The sequence below is a fragment of the Prosopis cineraria genome, unplaced genomic scaffold, assembly GCF_029017545.1.
Source record: "Prosopis cineraria cultivar Desert tree isolate PC_DT_omini unplaced genomic scaffold, ASM2901754v1 PC11, whole genome shotgun sequence".
Taxonomy (NCBI): domain Eukaryota; kingdom Viridiplantae; phylum Streptophyta; class Magnoliopsida; order Fabales; family Fabaceae; genus Prosopis; species Prosopis cineraria.
Genome location: NW_026555342.1, coordinates 1,788,730 through 1,799,261, shown reverse-complemented (window position 1 = coordinate 1,799,261; position 10,532 = coordinate 1,788,730). Strand labels below are relative to the sequence as shown.

At 30.6% G+C, this 10,532-nt stretch overlaps 1 pseudogene; it reads right to left on the bottom strand.

Moving 5' to 3' along the window:
• Positions 1 to 1,350: 1,350 nt before the first annotated feature.
• Positions 1,351 to 6,911, bottom strand: LOC129285586 (ABC transporter G family member 1-like; annotated as a pseudogene).
• Between the last annotated feature and the right edge of the window lie 3,621 nt (positions 6,912 to 10,532).

Below are 10,532 nucleotides of genomic sequence, written 5' to 3'. Positions count from 1 at the left end.
AAAGAGTTCAATTTCAAATAAGCATCAAAGGACGTGATCAAAGTCTTACATGCTATATGTGGGCCTCATGCATGTGTCATGTCAGCAAAAATAAAAAACTTAACGGTTGACTAACAGAAGGAGTTTTTTGCTCTTTAAAAAAATAATTTAAGAATAAAATTGCTTCACTTAAGAGTATAGAGTGTCTAGCACTCTTAAAAAAAAGTACAAAGGTAAAATTAAACCTTAACTGAAATTTTAATTATGCATTGTTTAGAGTAAATCTAAATAGTGAATTATATTAAATGTGAATCATTCAAATTAAATCTAGCCTACCCAATTGGTGATAAATAGATCTATTATAATTTTTATTTTAATACATATAAAATAAAAACAAAAATTAAAAACTTTAAACCAAAAATTCTAACATGAACGTGAAACTTACTAAAACCCACTGATCTGGCTACCATGGAGTTACTGCTAAAGCGAAACCTTGTAGCAACAAGTCACGATAACTAAATAATTGTGTGATGCTGTTGGAAGCTTTGAAGCAAGCATGCATCCTACGATTATCAATTACTTCGCCAAATGAGTTGTATTTCTCACAGAATAATCTACCAACCACAATCTGCAAGAATCATGATTCATTAAAATAATATATATTTATTTATGGATGGTAATTGATCACAGAATATCATAAAAGAATTATAGTTTTTATTTGCATTCAAAAAAACTTTTAATTATTGAAATAACCAACAAAAAGTTGCTCATGAATTTAAGTAAAATTATTTATAAATTTAAGGAAGGAAACTACAAAAATTATAAAAAAGGACTAAGAAAATTTTGAATCCTTTTTTATAATTTTTGAGGCCTTTTTCTACAATTTTTTAATCAATTAATAGTTAAAATTAATTTTTGTTAACGATATGGATAATATTGTATTGTTTTTAGAAGTTGAAAGGGAACATTGGATTAAAAATGGATTTAGGACCCCAGATGATCGGAGTTAAATTGCCCTTTAACTCTTGAAAGTAAGATCATAACATTTTTTTGTGGTAGCAATTAAATGAATATTATATTTAGTTTAATTTAATGTCATTATTAGCAATATATACACCGTTAAATCAAATGAATAATTAATTGGACAAATATAATTGGATATGAAGAGATATATTGAGAGAGAATACAGAGAGGGAGAGGATCCAAATCCAATAATATAAACAATAAGTTTACACGGATTAGATACATGAATTATGTTAATTACCAGTAAGAGATGCACACTGATATATTATTAGTAGAGCCTAATACATTATTGATCACTAACATATATAAATATTATCTTATTCTAATTACTTATTGGACTTCAGTTAATTATGCAGTGCCTTCATGTAAAGCAGTAGCATTTGGATTTGCCATGACCTGAATAGCTCTCTTAGGAGGCCCAAAAATCATAGAAGCAAGAACAGGCTCCATCTCCTTCCCTTTGATGATCACCAAGAACACAACTCTATACAAAATGATCATTCCCATAAGAATCCCGAGATCAACCCACTTTGAATAGCTCATTTCTGCTTCCCATTTGCTACTCAGAATCTCTTCCCACTTACACTCCTAAACATGAGATCCTCAAACTCGTTCTTGAAGAGACCCTGACAGGCGTATCTATGGAAGGCGACGTAGTAGAGAGGATACTTCCAGAAGATTCTAGGGAGGTCATTGGGAAGTCTGAAGAAGCCTCCTGCAAGCAACATGATGCCTTGAAGACCAGCACCAGTTATGATTCCCATGAGGAAGTTAGGGACGATGCCAGCCACTATCATCATGAGGCTCTCAACCAGCATGAGACAAGCAAAGAGGATGCATCAGCAGAAGATGAAGTGTTCAGCAGATTTCTGAAGGCCAGGGCGGTAGTAGGCGATGGCTCCAGGAATGAGAGTGACAAGCAATAAGTATGGGATTGCAGATAATGTGTTTCCTATCACATAGGCTCTCACCCCATAGTGTCCATTTAGTCTTTCCCTCTGAAATACCTGCATATATCAGTGGAGACGGAGGAAAACATTGTTAAGAATTGCATAGCACACAAGTTGAGCAACTCCTGATATGAGAGGAGAGTACAAATGGACGATGGGAATTGATACCACATCTTAACCAAACATTTTAAAACTTGAGTTTACGGATTCTTTAGTATTTATCTGTGTATTATTAAGCCCAGTTCCATTCAATGTGACACTTATCAAGTCAAATCTATGCCAACAATGGGTATCTTGACAAACCGTTTGTAAAGAACATTATTTTCAGAATAATTTAATTTTAGAATCTCACCCACCCAATCATTAAAATTGATGGAGATATTGCACATAGCATATAAGCTAGATATGGTTCGAATAGAGAAATGTTATAAGAGTTATTTTTGATTGTAAGAAATCTTATGGAAAAGTTATATCAAACTGCTACAAGGCCAACAATGTTATGTGATGATGAAAGTTAGACTTTAAAGAGACAACAAGAGCATAAAATTAGAGTAGCAAAGATAAGGATGTTGAGATGGTTGTGTGAGCATACACAAAAATATAAAATCAATAATGAGCATATACAAGAAAAAGTGGGCGTGATATCTATTTAGGAAAAGGTAAAAATTATTTGAGATAGCTAGTTTGAACACATACATAAAAAGTCGTGAGGGGCATCAATAATGAGAGTGGAATAAATAACCTTAAACCTTGTAAAGAATGGCAAGGGAAAATCAAAGAAAATACTTAAGAAAGTTGTTGAATGAGAGACTTTTTGATTGACAATACATTCAAAAACTTGATTGTTGATAAAATATAATGACGTCATACAATCCATATAGTTGACCCCACCTTTTGGGAGAAGACTTGTTCCTATTGTTATTATTGATAAACTAATTTTAATTTGAGAGTTTTCTTGGGTTTAATGGAGGAAAACTCTTTCTGACAAGGTTCTTTTTAATAAACATAATTTGAACTTAATACCTTGTTTTAAAAGTACAAGGTCAATTCTACTTTGTACAACTAGCATCATTGGGATCATGTTTTAGTTCTTAATTTTTTTTGATAGAATTTTAGATCTTAATTTAATATTTAATGAAGATTGGAGGATATATACACACCTTCATATCCTCCACAAAGGAAGGTAATCCACCAATGGTCATGAAAGTTATGAAGGAAGCCACAAGCGCAACAAGTGCACCTCTAGGCTGATATAACACATACAAAGATAAAATAAAACAAAACTATGAGTTAGAAATGTCATTAAGTGGATCATATGCATGCATTAAATGATGATCACTCAAAGCATGTTTCACTATATTAATTATTCTCTCTTACCTGAATGGACCCAGTGCTCATGCCCAGATCATAGAACACAGTGGCCAAACCCAGAGCCACAGCGATGTATATGACAAGGCGTAACCAGTAATAGCCTACATCACGTCGCATGTTCACAAATGATCTTTTTGTAAGAACAATACACTGAGAGTGGAAACTTGCATGTCCTCTCTTCTTCTTCTCCTCCACCATCCCACTTTCCTGAAACCCACACTTCTTTATTAACATTTTCGTTATGAAAGCAGCCAACTGGTTATGTAGTTATATATGTAATCATTGCTTATATATGGTTATCTTCTTTACGTGATTTATATATATATATATATATATGGATCCAACATTTATACCTGTGCAATCAGTGTTGCTAGGGTTGTGAGTAAACTCTTACAGTGAACTCTGCTCTCTCCTTTTTCTCTTCCTTTGACATTGTGTCTGGTAGTTGAAGCTGAGCTGAGTAGTACACTGCTTCTCCCACAGTTAGGGTTGTGAGTAAAGTGTCATCTTGTGTTACATATGCCTGAAATCAAGGTGGTAATAATAAATCATTTTTTGTAGTAATAACATATTTGACAATTTTTTCTTTTAACAATGTCAGTGAATCTCACTTTCAAATTTTTTTTGAGGGGTTGCAAAATCATGGAATAAGATAGAATAGCAAAGGTTTTAAACAAATTCACTCTAGGACCTTCAATCCTTATTTTCAAATCATCTGGTCCTTATTGAAGTTATATTTAACTTTTTGGTCTTTTAATGTCATTTGGGCCACTAATATTTATGATGAAATTAGTTGACAAAAAATTATAAAGAAGGATCTAAGAAATTTAAGGGATTTAATTAATATCTATTTTTTCCTATGGTTCTTTTATGTAATTTATTTGTAAATATTATTATTATTATTATTATTATTATTATTTACAAATCTTCACACAATTTACAGTTTACAAGTCATCTATAAATTTTTAAAAATCTAGTTTGAGCAGTTAATGTTTAAAAAATAATTTATAATTTTGGATTAATATTTATAAATAATAATATTTAAATTATTAAATATTAAATATATAATATTTTAATAATATTTATTAAATTTATTTTAATAAGACTTTAAGGTGTTTAGTACTCTTAAAAAGAATTTATGAACAAATTATCACTTTAAACTCTAAGTTATCCTTGTGAGCAAATAATGATGAAATTGATGGTTTTTTAACGGAAGGATAAAATTGCTCCTACAAAAATGGTTTAGGGGGAACATTATGAAATTATTTTCAACCTGGTAGCGTTATGAAATTATGAAATTGTTATTTGACAAGTTCAATATTACTTCACCTTATTTTGTTGTTGTGTAGTGTTTTTTACCCAAATTTTAGAGAAAATAATATGGTTGGATCAATATAACAGGTGATGAATTTGAATGTTAAGTTTCACTGAAATTTTGAAAATTATTATATATGCTTTTGATAAATTATTGTGAGTTATTAAAGTCGACACAATAATCATCAGCTACTTTTTTTTTTGTGTGGATATTGAGGCAAAAAAATCATTATCAGCTACTTCACTCATATTCAGTCTGAAGCATTAAACATATAAGATATGCATGCGTGCGTGCGTGCCCTTCATAGTAAAATCTGTCATTATCTCATGCTTCTTAATTAACATTATTTAATAAAACACGATCAATAAAGAAATTAATTAAGCACAGATAATAAGAGAAATGAAATAGACATTTAATTAACAAGGCTTAATAATATGTATGAAAAGGTTTATATATATAAGTACCGAGGTCTCATAAGCCATGCTTGTTTATGGCCATTAACAAGGATTTCCCCTGCTTGCCTTGTGTTTGATCCTAATCTCCCTGCAATATTTAATTCAAGTCATACTTTCCTTCAATTTATATAATTATGTATAGAAGAAATTAAATTAAAGAAAGCTCATGATGACCAATGAAATATGTCATGTTTTAAATAACACATTTCATAACATATAAAATCATATTGGCCAGTGAAATGGTTGAAGTATTATATTGGTTCATTTGAAAGTGATTGAATTGGTTAAAATTAAATTAATATATTTTAAAGTTATATATAATAATTATTTCAGTATTTTGAATAATTAAGAAAGATAAAATATATTAGCTATTAATGCCCTAGATAAAAACATTAATGCTTGAGAGTTTTTAAGTTCTTCTCATTTACTGTATATTAACAATTAAATCCCATTTATCTATGTGTGGCAAGTTGACTCAAGTTTACTCGTAGTTGAACAATTAAGAATGAGAAGCAAGTGTCTAAAAAAGGGAAGAGAACAAATAGGGGTAAGAATAGTGGGAGGATATACTACATTTAATTCAAAACTTCAAAATTTTAATTTATAAATTTTTTTTTACTTTATTATATATGAGTTATTAAGTCTAATTTTATCTTATGTGAGACTTCACATCACCTCATCATCAAGTATATTCACACTTGAACAACATAACAAAATGTGAGAGAGAGAGAGAGAGAGGAGAGAGAGAGAGCGAGAGAGAGAGAGAGAGAGAGAGAGAGCGAGAGAGAGAGAGAGAGAGAGAGCGAGAGAGAGAGAGAGTTAACCTGGATAACTGTAATTAAGTTCATAGAAATTGAAAGAAAAATTAGGCTATTATTCTCAAAGATGATATGTGAAGATCAATACACGTCTTATATATTTCAACTATGTTTAAAAATAAGTCAGAAAATTACGCTAAATCTACCAACAAGATTTCCGATGGATTTATACTAAATTAAAATATAATAACAGCAATATTAGGGATAAAAAAATTAGAAAAATAAAAAAGTGAGGAAATAATTATAAGAAGTAAAATATAATTTAAAAATAATAAATATTTTATAATTTAAAAATAAAATGGTATAATTATGATATGTTAGATATTTATGACGTATATACTCATTTCTATTTTTTCATTTCAAGATCATTTATCAATTGTTTTTCATTTCCCAATACTTATATTTGTGTGTGTTTGTGTGTATAAACCATACCTTAGAAGCATGTTTTAAATTTAAGAGAAAAATAAAGAATGGGATGAATTGATTAAACCACCGTTTTCTAAATTTTGACCTTTTTTCTTATCATTTCACCTCATTATATATTCCACTAAATCATTATTTTTCTTAAAATGTATCTCACTAAATTATAGAACATCAAATCACTTCAAGAAAAAAAAAATCTTATAAAATAGAATAGAGGAGGATCATCATATCATCTTCCTCTCCGAATGATTTTGTAAACAACAAAAACTCTGATCCTTTACTTTGAAAAAAGATAATATGATAATAGAATAAAATTACATTTACCTGCTAAGGCATCAAGAAGAGTGGACTTGCCACAACCAGAAGGACCCATAATGGCCAAGAGCTCACCAGGTTTGCATAACCACTGAGATCTTCAAGTATTGTTCTTTTCTTCTTCCCACTTGAAGAAGAAGAAGAAACTGACGTAAACCCACACATCGTTCCACATCAGCCACATCCCCTTCTGGTTATCATCCATCTTCTTCTTCCTTGCTGGACAAGAACTTGCCGCTCCTTCCGCATCTAACGTGGACATGGAGGATGAAGGGAAGCCATTGTTGGAAACTTGTCACAGAGAGAGAGAGAGAGAGAGAGTGAATATATGGCCTCTAATGGTGATACTTCGTTAAAATTTAACTAAGTTAGAATGAGTTAAAGTTTAGTTATTAAATTACAACTTAATCAAAATTAAAAAGATTAAATGATTATTTTTTTCTTAACAAATGTCACGCGGAGACTGATAGTTCTAGTCTTCTAGATAAAGTGGTTAGTGCTGTGTTAGTTCCAGATGGAGACAGAGTTCCAGATGTAGTGGTTAGTCCTGTGTATTAATAAATTCAGTAATATTAAATTTACGGACATCAAGGAAATTATTAATGTCTAAATTTTTTCTTATATACTTTTCAATCTCTACTTTTTTTTTTGGTTCGTCTCTTCAAATCTCTAGCTCTAGTTATGTCTAAATTCAGTTATGAGAGACATGAACATGAACGGTAATTTTGAAAAAACATATGCGGTAGTAACTTATTTTTGCGATGTTAAGAATTTTAATTTTTAAAACTCTTAATTTTTAATATAAATTCCAAGTCCTTAGCAGTGATTTCTGTACACCTTAATTAACAAAGGAAGAAAATGATATTAATTTTCCGAGACAGACAAGAATCACTAAAAGCCCTGTTTGGTATCAGGATTTGTTTTGAATGAAATGATTCTGAAAATATATAGAAATGATGGAAATAAGCATGGGAATAAGGTTTAAAAATATGTTTGGTAACCCATGAAAATGTTGCATCATTTTTATTGATATTAAATTAAACTTTATAGTAAAAAGACCAATATGTCCTTCCCAACAAAAAGAACCCTAACCTTCACCAAATTTGAATCCTCATCTACCACCTTAATGTCATCCTCATCGTCATTGTTGCCAGAAAAAGCCCAGAAATCATCCAGAGGGAGATTGAAGACCAGTTGCGTCCTCGCGGTCCTTGTGATCGCAAGAGGTGATAAGGGTTTGCGGACATAAATCGCCTTTTTCATGGAAGGCCAAATTGCTTCCATCGATGAATAGCTCGAGGTGGTTGTGGGAAGCTCGTCGGCAATAGGTAAGAAGATCACTTGCGAGAAGCCTGAAGGTTGGCTGTTAACCGTGAACAAGGGAGGGAGGGGTAAAAATGGAATGTGAAATTTAAAATTTGAAATCTTAATAATTCCAATTTGTTGCGTCCAAACAAACATTTTTTAAAATTCCAATTCCATTTCTATACTCCCAATCTCAACATATACCAAGTTCAATGATGCTAATACCCAAAAAAGAAAAGGTTTATGGGAGCATTGTTTTTTGCCTGCAAGAGTGCTCTCATATATTTTGAAAGCGCTCCAATACATTTTACATTTTTTTAAGAGCCTTTTCACATATAAGCACTCCAAATTGGGTATTTCTGTAAGTCTATTTTTTTTGGTAATAGTGTGAGCTCTTTGTAAGTGTGTTTAAGGTTAAATGTATGTTTAAGACGTGTAATGAGGGCAAAAATGATTAAATGTGAAGATTACAGCATGTGGGAGTATATTGGAGTTATGAGATTAATTAACTTAACTCTAAAATTAGTGTGTGATCAGTGTTTAAACACTTGCATGTATAATGATAATTAGCCTTGTATATTATGTAGGTTAACTTGTTCTCTCTATTTTTGCTTCCTTTAAGACTAAGACATATAATCAAGTTGTGAAATATCCCAAATGGAGAGAAGCTATGTAGGCTAAAATTTTGCTCTTGAGCAAAGTAATACATAGATCTTGATTGAACTCCTCGCAGGCAAGTATCCCATTAATTGTAAATGGATGCTTGAAAAGAAGTTTAAGGCTAATGGTTCTCTTGACAATTATAAAGCCCATTGGGTTGCTAAAGATTATACACAAACCAAAGGGATTGACTACTTTAATAATTTTTACATGTAGCTAAACTAATCGTAGTTTGTTTAATATTGGCCTTAGCAACTGCCAACTTTTAACTCTTAGAGCAATTAGACGTTAATAATGCCTTCCTTCATGGTGATTTGAATGAGAAGGTCTATATTGCTCTTCCTCTTGTTTTTTAATTCTCCATAACCCAACATGTTTGCAAACTTAGGAAGTCTCTTTATGGTTTGAAGTAGGCCAGCTGCCAATATTTTGCTAAGATTACATATGCTATTACCTTTTATGGTTATTTCCAATCTAAAAATGATTATTTTTTATTTGTCAAGATGAATTTATTCTTCATTTATAGTGTTACTAGTTTATGTTGGTGACATTGTATTTGGCTGCTAGTGATACATTGAAATTGCCAATATCAAAAGTCTTATTAATTAGTCTTTTAGAATCAAGGATTTAGGCAGCTTCGTTATGTTCTTGGTCTGGAAATAGTTTGAACATCCTTTTATATTTGTCTATCAATGAAAATTTGCTTTAGACATTCTTTTTGATTGTGGCTATCTTCCTTGTAAACCACCTTCTACCCTTATGGACAGGTCTGCCAAGCTCTCTAAAGATGTCAATACTTTTATTAATGATCTATCTACTTATCAGTGTCTTGTTGGTCGTTTCCTTTATTTGACAACCACTCACCCTGATATTGCTTTTGCTATTAGCAATTGTCTTAGTTTATGTTTAATTTGCATGGTACTCATGTCTGCAAGTTACTCATCATGTTCTTTGTTATCTCAAGTCCCTCACTAAGCAAGGGCTTATTTTCCTTGTTGACTTTGATCTCAAACTGAAAGCTTTCTCTAACTCAAATTGAGATGGTTATGTTGATTCTCACTGCTCCATTATTAGCTTTTGTGTTTTTATTTTTTGACAAAGCTTGGTTTCTTAGCACTTGAAAAAACAATATCTATTGTTTCTCATTTCTTTTCTAAGGCTAAATATTGAGCTCTTGTTTTTGTGACTTATGAGTTACAATGATTGCTATTTTTTATTACAAAACTTCCATATCTCTCATTTTTCTCCTACATTGGTTTTTATGTGAATCAGTATGCTTTTCATATTGCCTTTGATCCTACTTTTCATGAGCATACTAAACAAATTGATATGGATTGTCATCTCATTTGTGATAAGCTTTAAGTTAGCATCATCCATACTTTCTATTCACTCCAAGGATCAAATTACTAACTTCTACACTAAGTCTCTTGAAGTTGGTCCCTTCAATTATCTCTTATCCAAGATGGACATCCGTGACATACATTCTCTAACTTGTGGAGGATAATATAAGGAATATTAAATTTTTGTGGTTTTAAACTATTTTAATTTTCTATTACTATTTTATTTTTCGATAGATTTTTTATTTTGTTCTTTGATACATCTTAATAGTTTTTTCCTTATACAAATATATCTCATATTAAAATAATAAAATAAGTTACTATTTCTTAAATTGTATTAAGAAGGTAATGTAAATTCCAAATCTAACCATTATATGGGATCCATCTAAATATGTATAATATTTTCTCCAATGTTTTGAGAAATTAAATCATATATATTAAGAAAATGTTGAAAAAGTTTTTTTAAAAAAATTGGTGAGTTAGATTTGAGAGCTCATTAAAGTTAAGAAATATATACTTTTATTAAAAAAAAAGTTAAGACATACAGTTGATTTTAAAGAATACTTATGAAGATACTTATA